The sequence below is a fragment of the Rousettus aegyptiacus genome, unplaced genomic scaffold, assembly GCF_014176215.1.
Source record: "Rousettus aegyptiacus isolate mRouAeg1 unplaced genomic scaffold, mRouAeg1.p scaffold_m13_p_4, whole genome shotgun sequence".
Taxonomy (NCBI): Eukaryota; Metazoa; Chordata; class Mammalia; order Chiroptera; family Pteropodidae; genus Rousettus; species Rousettus aegyptiacus.
This window is the reverse complement of record NW_023416307.1, coordinates 17752989-17765223: the sequence shown is the minus strand read 5'-3', so window position 1 is coordinate 17765223 and position 12235 is coordinate 17752989. Positions and strand designations below refer to the sequence as shown.

Genomic DNA, 12235 nt, shown 5'->3' with positions numbered 1-12235 from the left:
GACATTTCCTTTCTGCTCTTTCTACTTGGCAGCACAGCGAATACACGTTGAGTTATTCAGAGACCCAAACTTTATTCCCTTTTTGCCTTATCACAAAGTGTCACGCAAATTCCTGAACTGCTCAGTGTGTCATTCCATAAGCTGTTCAGAAATAATACAAAGAATTCTGTGAAACAAAGTGCACTTATTGTACGCAACTGTTGTCACAGATAATATCATTGCTATGTTGGTAGGCAGTCAGTAAACAAACATTGTTTACGTAACTACTAGGTACAGAATCCTTAATCGAAAAAAATGGCCATGGGAAAATACAAGACCAAGTACATGCTTCAGATAACAAATATCAGCAAGGAGGAAAACAAATACTTTTAAAGTATTGAGAGCTTTTGCAAAGTAAGGTGAACATGCTCATGTGAATTTTATATTATTATAATATTTTATTCTCTTGCTGTAATTATAATTATTAGTGAATAATACTAAGTATATTAATATCGAGCAACAATCGTGGAGATAGCTAACAGTTTTTGAGCACTTACTCTCTACCCTGGGCAGTGTACTAAAACAATTAAATGTTATTTGATCCTCAATAGTATTATTGTCATACAAGAGATCTCACAGAAATTAACGTGTCACTTCCACACAAAAGTAATGCAAATCCACAAAATGTGGAAACCATCTCTCAAAACAGTGTCATGGCAAAATATGGGTAGTTGGGATTAAGTGACCCAAGGGTTTAGTTGCTCAAACTCCAGAAGAATTTTCTTGAGCTGCAAGTAAATACTATGCCAAGTTTAAGTCTTCTATGACTTTAACTCCATATCGCTTTAAATATATAAACAGTGAAATATGAGAGCTAATATTATGAGAGGCTATCTTTCTTTCCCAAGGTCACATCACTACATATTTCCAAAGCTATCATTTAGGACTGGGTCCTCTAGCTCTGAGGTCTTTATTCTTAACAGTCTGCAAATTAATGAGAAGTAGAAATCCACAGGAGCTAGTTATGTCCATGTAGTATCACTGTTTATTTTTATTGGGACAATTTCTTGAACTTTCAGGACTTTTATCCCTCTTTGCCTACCTGTATCTGTCTTTTCTCTCTAACTCTGCACTGGGCAGGCACAGACATCAGCTTCTTTTCATACTCAGTTTCATTTAGGACTCAGAATTACTTTGGCCATAATTAATCATTCAAGAAAGCCGTCAGGATTTTGGTGTATAGGGCATCTGGCCAAAAGTATAACGGACACTGCAATTACTTGACAAAACATCGAGTCTGTCTACTGTCCATCTTGACAGAAGGTCACATCTAAAAAGATATCCAAGAAAACAAAACAAAATTGAAATATTAATGAGCCTTAACGAATGACGTGATTTGATTTTTTTCTTCATAGGTTGTCTCCTGTGATAATTTTATATTTCTATAATTCACATAGAAATCCTAGAAAGAAAATAAGAGTGTCTCAAACATAGGCCGTGAACACGCTGCTCAGTGATTCTTTGACTTGCCCACAATCAGCTTTCTTTTCCATTTCCACACTGGTTATTTGAAACAAGTTACATTCTCTCGGGACCCATCCAAACCCTATTCCAGCAGCCTACATCAGTGTAGCTGCCTTCTATGTTTTTGACATGGTGTTACGTGCTGGGAATGCAAAGGTGAAAATATATATTTCCGATTTCAAAGTGCTCATATCTATGGAGGACATAGGTTTAAATGAACACTCCTCCTTGAAGCGGGGAGAGAAGCTAAAGGAATTTCTATAGAAGGTTTTGAAATATTTTATGAAGCAGTACAAATACAAGAGCTGAATAATAATAATAATGTACAAATTGTAAAGGTTTATGGCAAAGGTTACACTGAGCCACATATTTTGGAAAGGGTGATGGGTTGGTAAGTTAGAGAAAGCAACGCTTAGAGCCGAAATGCTTTTAAAATGAAGAACACTAAGGAGATTTAGTAAATCCAATGTTTTTAGGAAAATTTATCAGTTTAAAATGTCTCTTGAGACATTTCATACATCAGGTTCGATCTCAGTTAATACACTGTGGCTGATTGTATTTTATTGTATTTGTTACTAATTAATTGCACTGATCTATATCGATTAAACTCTGTGTGTGTGTGTGTGTGTGTGTGTGTGTGTGCGCATGCACGTTTACTGTCTAGAGGTTGGATGACCACCTCCTTCTGCATTGCTAAGGGGATTTCTGCATGGAAAAGGGATGGTGCAAAATGAAAACCTTCGATTTACAGCATTACTTACTAAATGCTATATTCGCATCAACTGTTCTAGCATTAATGCTCTAAAAAAAACCCGTGATCTAAATAAAACTGGTAAGTTAGATTCTTACTGAACATAACTAAAGATATTTTCCAGACCAAGAAACAACGATGCTTGTCTGAACCAACAGTTTACAGACCTCCAGGTTCCTCCGCCCTGCCCTACCGGTTGAGCTGGTTTCAGTGAATAAATAAGCGTTAATTACCATTCCCTCCATGAGCAGTTCTCTCTTTACTTTCTAGCACTCAGAAACTTTGACTTTGACATTTTCCCCCTCAGAAAACTACCCAGCACAATTCTTTTCTATTATGTGTATTGCTGTCTGGCAAAAAACTTATCTTTTAAAATTTTTGTGTGCGTTTGTATTATTTGGGAAGAGTCACAGACAAAATTTAAAGGACTATTTGAGACCCAGAACAAAGGGAAGTAATGTTTGAAGAGTGCCTACGCTATGAGCTTTACAACAATATCCTCATTCAGTTTTTATGACTACTCTATGCGTTGTCTACCATTTTACCAATTCTTGCTAATGAGGAAACTAAAGAAGAGGGAGGAATATGGACCTTGCCTATAGTCACAGAGTAAATAAGAGGTTTGTGAAATAGCCATGATGATTTCTAGTTTTTTTGTTTCCTACTGTGAACAAGCGTCTAAAATCAGATATCTGTGACTACGAAACTTCTGCTGGGTTTTTTTTTGGGGGGGGGGCATTATTGTTATTATTTTTATCTTGAGTTCAAGCACCCCTAAGGAAAGCATCAAACCTTGGTGGTGGAGTGGAGGTGATGGGGATTAAAAAACAACTCAGATGATTCTGACATCTTCTTCTCTCCCTTCATGTTTAATGATCACTACGTTATGTTGACCCAGCTCTTACCTAAACAGTTCTAACTTAGATTGAGGAGGAATGCGATGATGAAGTCCTCACTCCAATTGATAAAGATCTAGATAAGTGATTGGGAAATATAAAATTGTGTAATCGTATCAGTCAAATATTTTAAACTCAGAAGGTTATTCCAGAAAGTAAAGTTTTAAAAGCCTTCCTTAAACTTGCAAAAGGAGTTTGGACAGCAAGGAAATAGAAACCCTCAAACTTGGAGAAACTCTTGTTTCTTGATCACCTAAAATATCCTGACCAAGATAATAGAAGTGCACTATGTAACTACCTAGTAAATTAATGACTTATAATGTGTTGTTTCAAGTCTGAAATTGCTCTGGTAAACTGATACTTTGTCCGGAAACTTTCAGCTCCTTTGGTCTCCTTGTACTCTCTCAAATCAGGAAGACCACTAACACCTTCCTGGGGTTACCATTCTTACCCCAACACCAGGAATTTGGCTTAATATTTTCCTTTAAATTCTATGGAAATACTTTACATATTTCATGATAGATATACGCACAAATATTCACATTAATAAAAGAAAGTAGAATGATGAATAGTCCGAAAGGCGATGGGATATAAAATCGTATATATTTGGTCCTGCTGTGCATGCCACACTTTGTGACAAGTCTTATGAATAAAACTAGTAGGAAAGACTATACCGACCAATGCCTTTTCAAAGTTGTGCAGTGCTCAGCACTTGGGTCTGAGGAGTGCCTCGTCGGGTCCAAGCTGGGGTAATATTAGCGAACAGAATGTGGTTTGCGATGAAACAAAACAATCAAGCGAAAAGTACAGTCATACATTTGAAAGCAAATTTTCTCACCGAGTTTAAATGAAATCAGAACATACAGCACACTGAACAGTAGCTTGAATGCTTCAGATTCATAAATGGACTCGAATATAACAAAATGCTGCCCTCCATGTAATTACCATGGTAGCATGAAAAAGAGGCAGCTTGGTAGCTTTGCTGTGCAGTCACACAGGCCACCATTGGCACTTTGAGAACTGCTCCCAGGCCTCTGTAGGCAGCTGAAGTTGGGCAAGCTCAGAGGAGGCAGGACTCGGGCCAGGCCTGACCACCTGCCTGGGGGGGAAACCTCCAGCAGTGGCTAATGGCACCCCAGGTGCAAGTGAAAGAACTTTCAGTGATGATATTGGCTTATTTATATATTTTTCATGCTTCTTTATATATGTTTGCATATATGTGTATATTTAAATATACAAATTTTACATTTGAATCAAAATACCATGAACATAATTTCCTGTTGCAAGGTAGACCCAGCCATCTCCTTGACTTTTGGTCTACTCCTGCTACTTTACTTCAGTGATCAGAATAAATGTGAAGAAAGGTGCCAGAGTCAGCCAGCCCAGGTCGAATAGCACCCGAGACCGGGAGTGAGGATTAAGAAAAAGACAGAGGCAAGAGATAGATTCAGGAGTGCTACAGTGAATACTGTAGCAGCCCCGAGTTTATTTAGCACAGGGTATTTATACCCTACAGAGTGCGTAAGAAACAAAACACATCTAAGTAACAAACAATCACTGAAACTTTGTAGCTCCTCGCCCCAAGCCAGGTGCACTTCCTCCTGAGTCAGCAGACTGCACAGTTTGCCAACTCTGCAAAATTCCATGCTTTACTGGCAGTTTAATCCTGCCTCAAAACGGCTCCCGACAGAAAGGAGAGAGGACTTCTTGGTGGGGATGATGCCAAACAAAGTTGTATCCAGATAATCTTCCTACAATAGGGTTGGTGATTGCTTCTCGTGAAGAGGCTTAGGGCATGCTTCTGAAAACCATCCTGTCCATAGTGTCATTAATCGATCACTAAGGCACACACTAGAAGAAATTGTTCTGGTGACTGATGTCGACAAGAGACTTTTTGGAGAGATCTCTAGAGGGTCACATGAAAAAATTAAGTCCTAGTTCATGTGATCCAGATGGAATAACATTCTGCAGTGATCATAGCTAAATTGAAAAGGAGCTATTGCTTCTAAAAGGTAAGCGACCATCTTCATGGTGTGAGTGTACAGTGGGCTGGGCGGAGCCTCCCTGAATCAGGATCAAACATGACAGAACAATGGTGTCTTATTATTGATGTGATTATCAAGGATCCTTGAGTACATGGCAGGCTATTATATGACCGATGATGTATTCAACTGGAAGCTCGATTCTTGCTGATACCCTATTCTCCAAAGAGGAGTGGAGTGAAAGAAAGTTGACAGGTGTTGAGAATTTCTTCTGTGTCATTTCTCCAGGTGTTACAAAGGTAGATTTTAGAGATATCTCAACAAGACACTGTTAAGCCACAAACTATACCGCAGATCTTTCTCTTGGTACCTAGAGAATATTTACCCTGATTCTCAAGTTCTGCATCCCTATTTCTTTTTGGAAGAGATGTAATCAGGTCTTCCTTACGACTGCCGATAACGAAATTAGAACAGAATAATTTTGGTTGGATGTTCCCATACTTAATGGCTTGACACAATACTCAAATCTACCACATAAAAGGCAACCAACTTTGGGAGCATAGCCCAGTAAAACAAACCTGGTGGCATGTGAACCGTCACCAGTACCTGGATAAAGTCCTGGAACAGGAGAGCCAGGTGCCCGGCGCTGGACACTGCAATGGCAGCCGTCCAGCAGTGGCTCCTTTGAAATGTCCCCCTTCCAGAAATGTTTTGAGAGCAAATTAACTAAATAAATAAATGAGGGCAGGCTAGGCTACTTTAGAAGACATTTCTGTCAGAGTTTTGAGTTGCCCCACCCCCCTCCAAAAAAGTCCTTGCCTGGTCAGAAGGATGTGAGGTTTTTCAAGAATTAAAACTTAAACTCTTCCATCTTTTCTCTAGCTGTGAGCTCACCTTCCTACCCAAGGATGTGAAACGACATGTTAGTGAGACTGTACACTAATGCTCAGAAGGTCAAAAGAATTATTCATCAGGAATCACTGTGAAAAATGTTGACAGTGGGACAATTAACAACATCCTTTGGGGAGAGCTGTACGTTTTATGGTTTGCTTGCACATCAGTTATGTCTGCTAAACGTGCCGTTAAAATGAAAAGATTTCCAAGAGTTCCCCCACCCTCTAATTAGAACTGGTAGCCAGTGTCCTAACTGATGAAAAAGAACAGGAACCCAAATCAGTATCATGAAAAATACATTTTTACAACTTAAAAAAAAATACTTTAAAAGACTTTAAAGAACATTCATTCAGAACTCTGAAAATATCATTTCTCATAGTATCAAACTTCTATATAGAATTTACAAACCTCAATGGAAAAAAAAGTGATTCCAATGCCATTCATATTGTCTTCATTTGTGATAATTATGGATACTTTTTTAATCCTTTGGATACTGAAATTGAGCTGAAGAAAAATAGCTCTTTACACATAGTTATTTTCTTTCTACATTAAAAAAAAAAAGTATGTGGTTTACAGACAGCCTTCTGAAAAAAAGATAGGTTTGCCATAATGTCTGGTCTGAAATGAACAAGTTAGCTATCAGCTGCTCTTAGGTCAACTGGCTTATAGGTTTTCACTCCACCCATCGCACTCACTCACAAGTATACATGCACATTTCTTGCTACATCTTTAACTTCTTAACTCGATTCATCTGATTATGCTTGATTCCCAGGATTCATACTAATGTACTACACTCGTTTTCAGAACAAGAAATATTCAGTTTTAGTTCATGATTCCACTCAACAAAGGCTTGGAAAAGTGATTTATTGTTTTGGTATTTCTAGATGATCTATTTGCGGATGTTTTTTAAAAAACTTTCTTACTTCATACTCAGATGGACTCCATCATTGAGCACATATTTAGATTAGATTGAAATACAATTCATTATAAAGTTGATCTGTTGCCTTTTCGAAAACAAAACTTGACTAAAAATATGGAAAGAAGAAAAAAAAGCCTTCCAAAAGGTATCTAAATCCTAATCCCTGTGAATGTTATCTCATATGGGGATTAAAAAAAAGGGAGTTCCACCACCCTTAAAAATCTCTCTACCTTCTCTCCCCAAATTCCTGGCAACCAATGATATTCTTCATGTCTCCATAGTTTTGCCTTTTCCAGACTGTCATATAGTTGGTTTCATACAGTATGCATCCAAACAATCTGTGTTCACTTTGGAATGTGACGTAAAACTGATCTCTGTGTTTTCATGGTTGAATGGCTCATGTATTTTTATCTGTGAATAACATTCCATTGTACGCATATGCCACAGTGTTTTCATTCATTCACCTCTTGAAAAACATCTTGATTGCTTCCAGTTTTGGACATAAACTTCGACTCAATTGGGAAATACCCAGAAGTGCAATTGCTGGATCATGTGGTTTTTGAATGTTGAACCAACCTAGTCTACGGCCATGCTACTCTGAACAAGCCCGATCCCATCTGATCTCGACTAAGCAGGGTGGGACCTGGTTAGTACTTGGATGGGAGACCACCTCAGAAGACCAGGTGCTGTAGGGATTGTAAGCTGACAAGGTCCTTGCAATCTGTGAGGTCAACCATGAGGTGCCTTGCCTAAAATATATAAACGAACAAACAAACAAACAAATAAAAGAATGTTGAACCTGCCTTTCACACCTGGAATAGATCCCACTTGCTTGTGGCTTATAATTATTTTTATACATTGTTGGGTTTAATTTGCTGATATTTATTTGCTTTTGCTAGTGTGCAGGGGTGTGTGTGTGTGTGTGTGTGTGTGTGTGTGTGTGTGTGAAATGTCATATTTACACCAAAGAAAAGAATGTCAGAGGGTTCTACTTTCTTTAACTCTATGTGAAGTTTTCAGAAATAGATTTAAATATAGCTATTAGGCTTTACTATGAGAATCATTAGAGTACATATGGCTCCAATAATGACTACTTATGACCTACACCTGTGGATCTCTAATTTTTACGTGCATCAGAATCACTGAAAGACTAGTTAAAACAAAAATTGCTAGTTCCTCCCCCACCCAATTCAGTGAGTCTGGTCTAGGGCCTAAGAATTTGCATTTCTAACAAATCCTCAAGTGAAGTAGATGCTGGTGTCCCAGGGACCCGACTTTGAGAAGCTTATCTATGAGACAAAGTGGGTCATTCCAACTTGCAGGGCCAAGTAAATGAGCATAAAAACATTAGCTAAACTATAATGCTCAATATTACTGATTCCTAAATATTTTTGGTCATGTACTCTATTAATAGCAAACTTTTAGTATACCTCAAATATGTACTTATTAATTTATAAGTAAGTTTATCTTACTGAACTAGTGTAATTTGAATATTTAAAACATATAAATATTATAATGAATTAGAATTTTGCCCAGGATTCATCTATTTAGTGTCAGAGCCAAATTAGAATTTCTAATTACATGGTCTTTCCCTTAACTGTCAATATTCATTGCTATAAGTATATATATGTATATATACATTTTTTGCTCTAAAAAATCTGTTCTGATTGACATTCTTGGCTGTAAGAGTAGGTACTTTGCTTTTTAATCACAGATTAGTTGGTCTCTTCTCCTACCCATGAAGAGAGTAATACAAATCTTTTTGTTTACATTCACGGTATTTAAATATAGATACCTAGTCTTAGATATAATATTAAAATCTGAAAAGTCCTTTGAGATATTTCTTGTTTCTAATTATCTTTTTGAGATTTTGAATTTATTGCATATCAACTTATTGTATTTAAAGGAAAACATATATTTTAAATAAAAGGTCTAATTTCAACAACTTACTTTAAATTTCTTTCAGCTTATAGATGACCCAGATGTCAAGATCAAACTCAAGATCCAGTCTTTAATTTATCCTGGCCTTCAGCCTCTTGATGTGGATTTACCATCATGTCGGGAAAACTCATATTTTCCAACTCTGCCCAGATCATTATTGGTCAGATTTTGGAGTGAATACTTTACCACAGACAAATCACTTGAAAAAGCCATGCTTTTCAATCAATATGTACCAGTGGAATCAAGCCATTTATTAAAATTTGTGAATTGGAGTTCTTTGCTCCCTGAGAAGTTTAAGAAAGGACATGTTTAACGGTCCAACTCATGGTATGTCCAGGGTTTCTAGATGTGAGGGCAGCCCCCTTGTTAGCTGATGACAACAAATTGCATACCTTACCTTTACCTATGTCATTACCTGTCAACATGATGTAAGAGATGATGGAATCATGGATGTCGTCCGACTTCAGAATGCTGGAGTTAGAGTGACCCATAACCATGTTGAGGATGGATTCCATGGAATAGTTTACTTTCCAGGATTAAGAATTTCAAGTAGAATAGAAAATCAGTATATGATTTGGCTAAGTGAAAATCTATAGTAAAAATCTCAGCAGTGGATCATAAAAATTGATATGTCTCAGTCTAGAAAACGAATTAGTGAGAAACAAAAAGTTATGTTTGTGTTTTTTTAAGCCAATGAATTCTTCTCTATTTAATCCTTATTTTGTTGTTTACTCACTTCTGTGCCTTAGAGAATACCTACGTTTCCTAATATTTTTTTATTGCTATTAAAATGCCTAAGAGATCATTGGTACACATGAAGAAGGGAATTCTAAAGTAGTAGACAGATGGCATAATATTGAGGCAAAATTAAAAAAAAAAAACAGTTGGCACTCAATTCATATTAGTACCTCTAAGGAAGAGTTTAAAATTTGTGCCGGTAGAAGGTTTGACATTTCACAAGGCAGATGTATTTGTTTAAAATTTTCTTATCAACAGTGATAACTATTAGGCAATCAGAAAACAAGGGCTGTAAATAAGAAATGGGTAACAGTCTTTTTTTTTTTATGTCATGTTTATTCTAAAACATGCATGGAAAGAAAATGGATATCAAAAGAAAATGATTTTGTTTTGAGCACTTACTATACATTCAAGACAATATAAAGCTATTGCAATCAAGGTAGTATGATATTTCAAAAAGGTTAGGCAAATAGATAATACCACAGAATCCAGAGGTCAGCTCATATGTATAGAGCCATTTTTGAGACAAAGTTGCCACAGTAATTCAATCCTAAATGTATAATATTTTTAAACGGTGCTTGAACATTTGAATATTTATATAAAAATCCTTAACCTTGACGTTTACTTTACATCATAGACAAAAATTAACACAAAATTAATCAGTTATATAAGAAAACCCCTAAATTTTAAACTTCTAGGACAAGACAGAACAGAAACATTTTTGTGAACTTTTGTGAGGCAAAGATTTTTTTAGTGCATGGGACAGAAAACGGCACCAGATATAAAAGAAAAATAGATAAATTGGGCTTTATAAAAATGTAAACTTTTTGTTCTTTGAAAGACACTATCTAGACAATGAAAAGACAAGGCACAGACTAAGAGAAAATATTCATGAAATATATATGTGGTGATGAATTTGAGTTTAGAGTACATAAAAAAATCTATAATAAGAAGACAAACTATACAAGGAAAAAACTGGACACAATGTATGAGCGGCTACCTCATTCAAAAAGATATTTAGATGGCCAAGAAGTACATGAAAAATATCAACATCGTTAATCATTAAAAAATGCATTTTCTCCATACCGTATGACCCAGAAATTCCATTTGCAAAAACACGTATAAAAACACATACACCCTCTCACATATTTGTATATACGTTCCAAACAGTTTTAGTAATTATGATAAATTTGGTAACCATCCAACTATTCATCACATCACCTGGTAAATAGATAAACACATTTTGATACCTTTGTGATGAAATACTACTGAATGATGTAAAGGAATGAGTACTAATACATATGACAACATGCAACCACCTGTACATGCAACAACGTGGGTGATTTTCAAAGGTGTAATACAAAGAAGCCAAATAAAAAAGAATACATACCACATGATTCCATTTATATGTGACATCTGGATAAGGCAAATCTGTCGGGACAGAAAACAAATAAGTGGTTGCCTCCTGCTGTAGGTTCAGGTAGGGAATTAACTTCAGCGGTTCTTATAATAGTGTATCCATTTGTCAAACTTGAAGTCTGTGTTTTGAACTGATGAATTTTACTGCGCATAAATGCAACCTCACTAAAGATACTTAAAGAAAATAACAGGAAACCAGGAGAGGTTAAAAAGATAGTGAGAATGCAACACTTTTGAGAATATTTGAGGCAAAGGGAAGCAAAGGATTGAATGACTTCAAAATCCTAAGTGATAATGTTCAGGTTCAAAGTTCCAACACAGGCAAAATCAGACAGTATTCGAATCATTTGTGAACTTAATCTTGCTGAAGAGTGCAAACAGACTTGATATTATTGAGGAAAGCAAAGCATCTATTCTTGAAAAGAATAATATCCACTTTGCTGATAGGTAAATCCTATGAAAATTTTCTGAATGTATAATTGATATCTTTTAGAATCTGAAATACCATCATTAAATCAATCTATTTCTAATTGAAACTTCGGATCTCAGGAATCTCAGAAACTTTTGATTAACATTTACAGCAAACAGGGAATCAGAACTCAGAAACTAACGTTTGTGTGTTTCGGCATAGTAGCTGCTAACCAAAAGTGATTATTGAACACCTGAAATGTGGCTATCGTGACTAAGAAACTAAATCTTAAAAATTTTATTTGATTTTAATGAATTTAAATGTGAAAACTACGTAAAATATTTTGTGATAAACACAGCTGTATTTTCTTAGCCAGGATTACATGTTACTCGAACTGTTGCATCATAAAAGCTATCATCGTATTGTAGTGTCAAGTGTGCAAATTATTTCCAGTATGATATAAAAATAGAGTCTGGTCGGTGTCGACAGACTGATTTCATACAGACGACTTTTTCTAAACACTGATGTACAATTGTACTGTGTTTATTTGAATATTTCATGAAAAAGCAGGAGGAGTCACAGTGATATGAATAGAGATATATCTGTAAATGTATGGGTGCATGGATCGGAGCTGAGCCTGTTTCGATCCTCTCTCCAGTGAGGCATAGATGTGGACTCATCTTATAAACCCCATTGCAATTATAATGTGTTGCGAGCCACAAGGCTTGCCATACCGAGGGAATTACAACGAAGGGTGGTGACCTCAGCTATAGCCTTGTACAA

General features: G+C 36.3%; 2 pseudogenes; both read left to right on the top strand.

Annotated features, from left to right (window-relative positions):
- Positions 1-5311: 5311 nt before the first annotated feature.
- LOC107517778 lies at positions 5312-11773 on the top strand (annotated as a pseudogene).
- On the top strand, positions 7525-7640 carry LOC118601914 (annotated as a pseudogene).
- Positions 11774-12235: the final 462 nt, after the last annotated feature.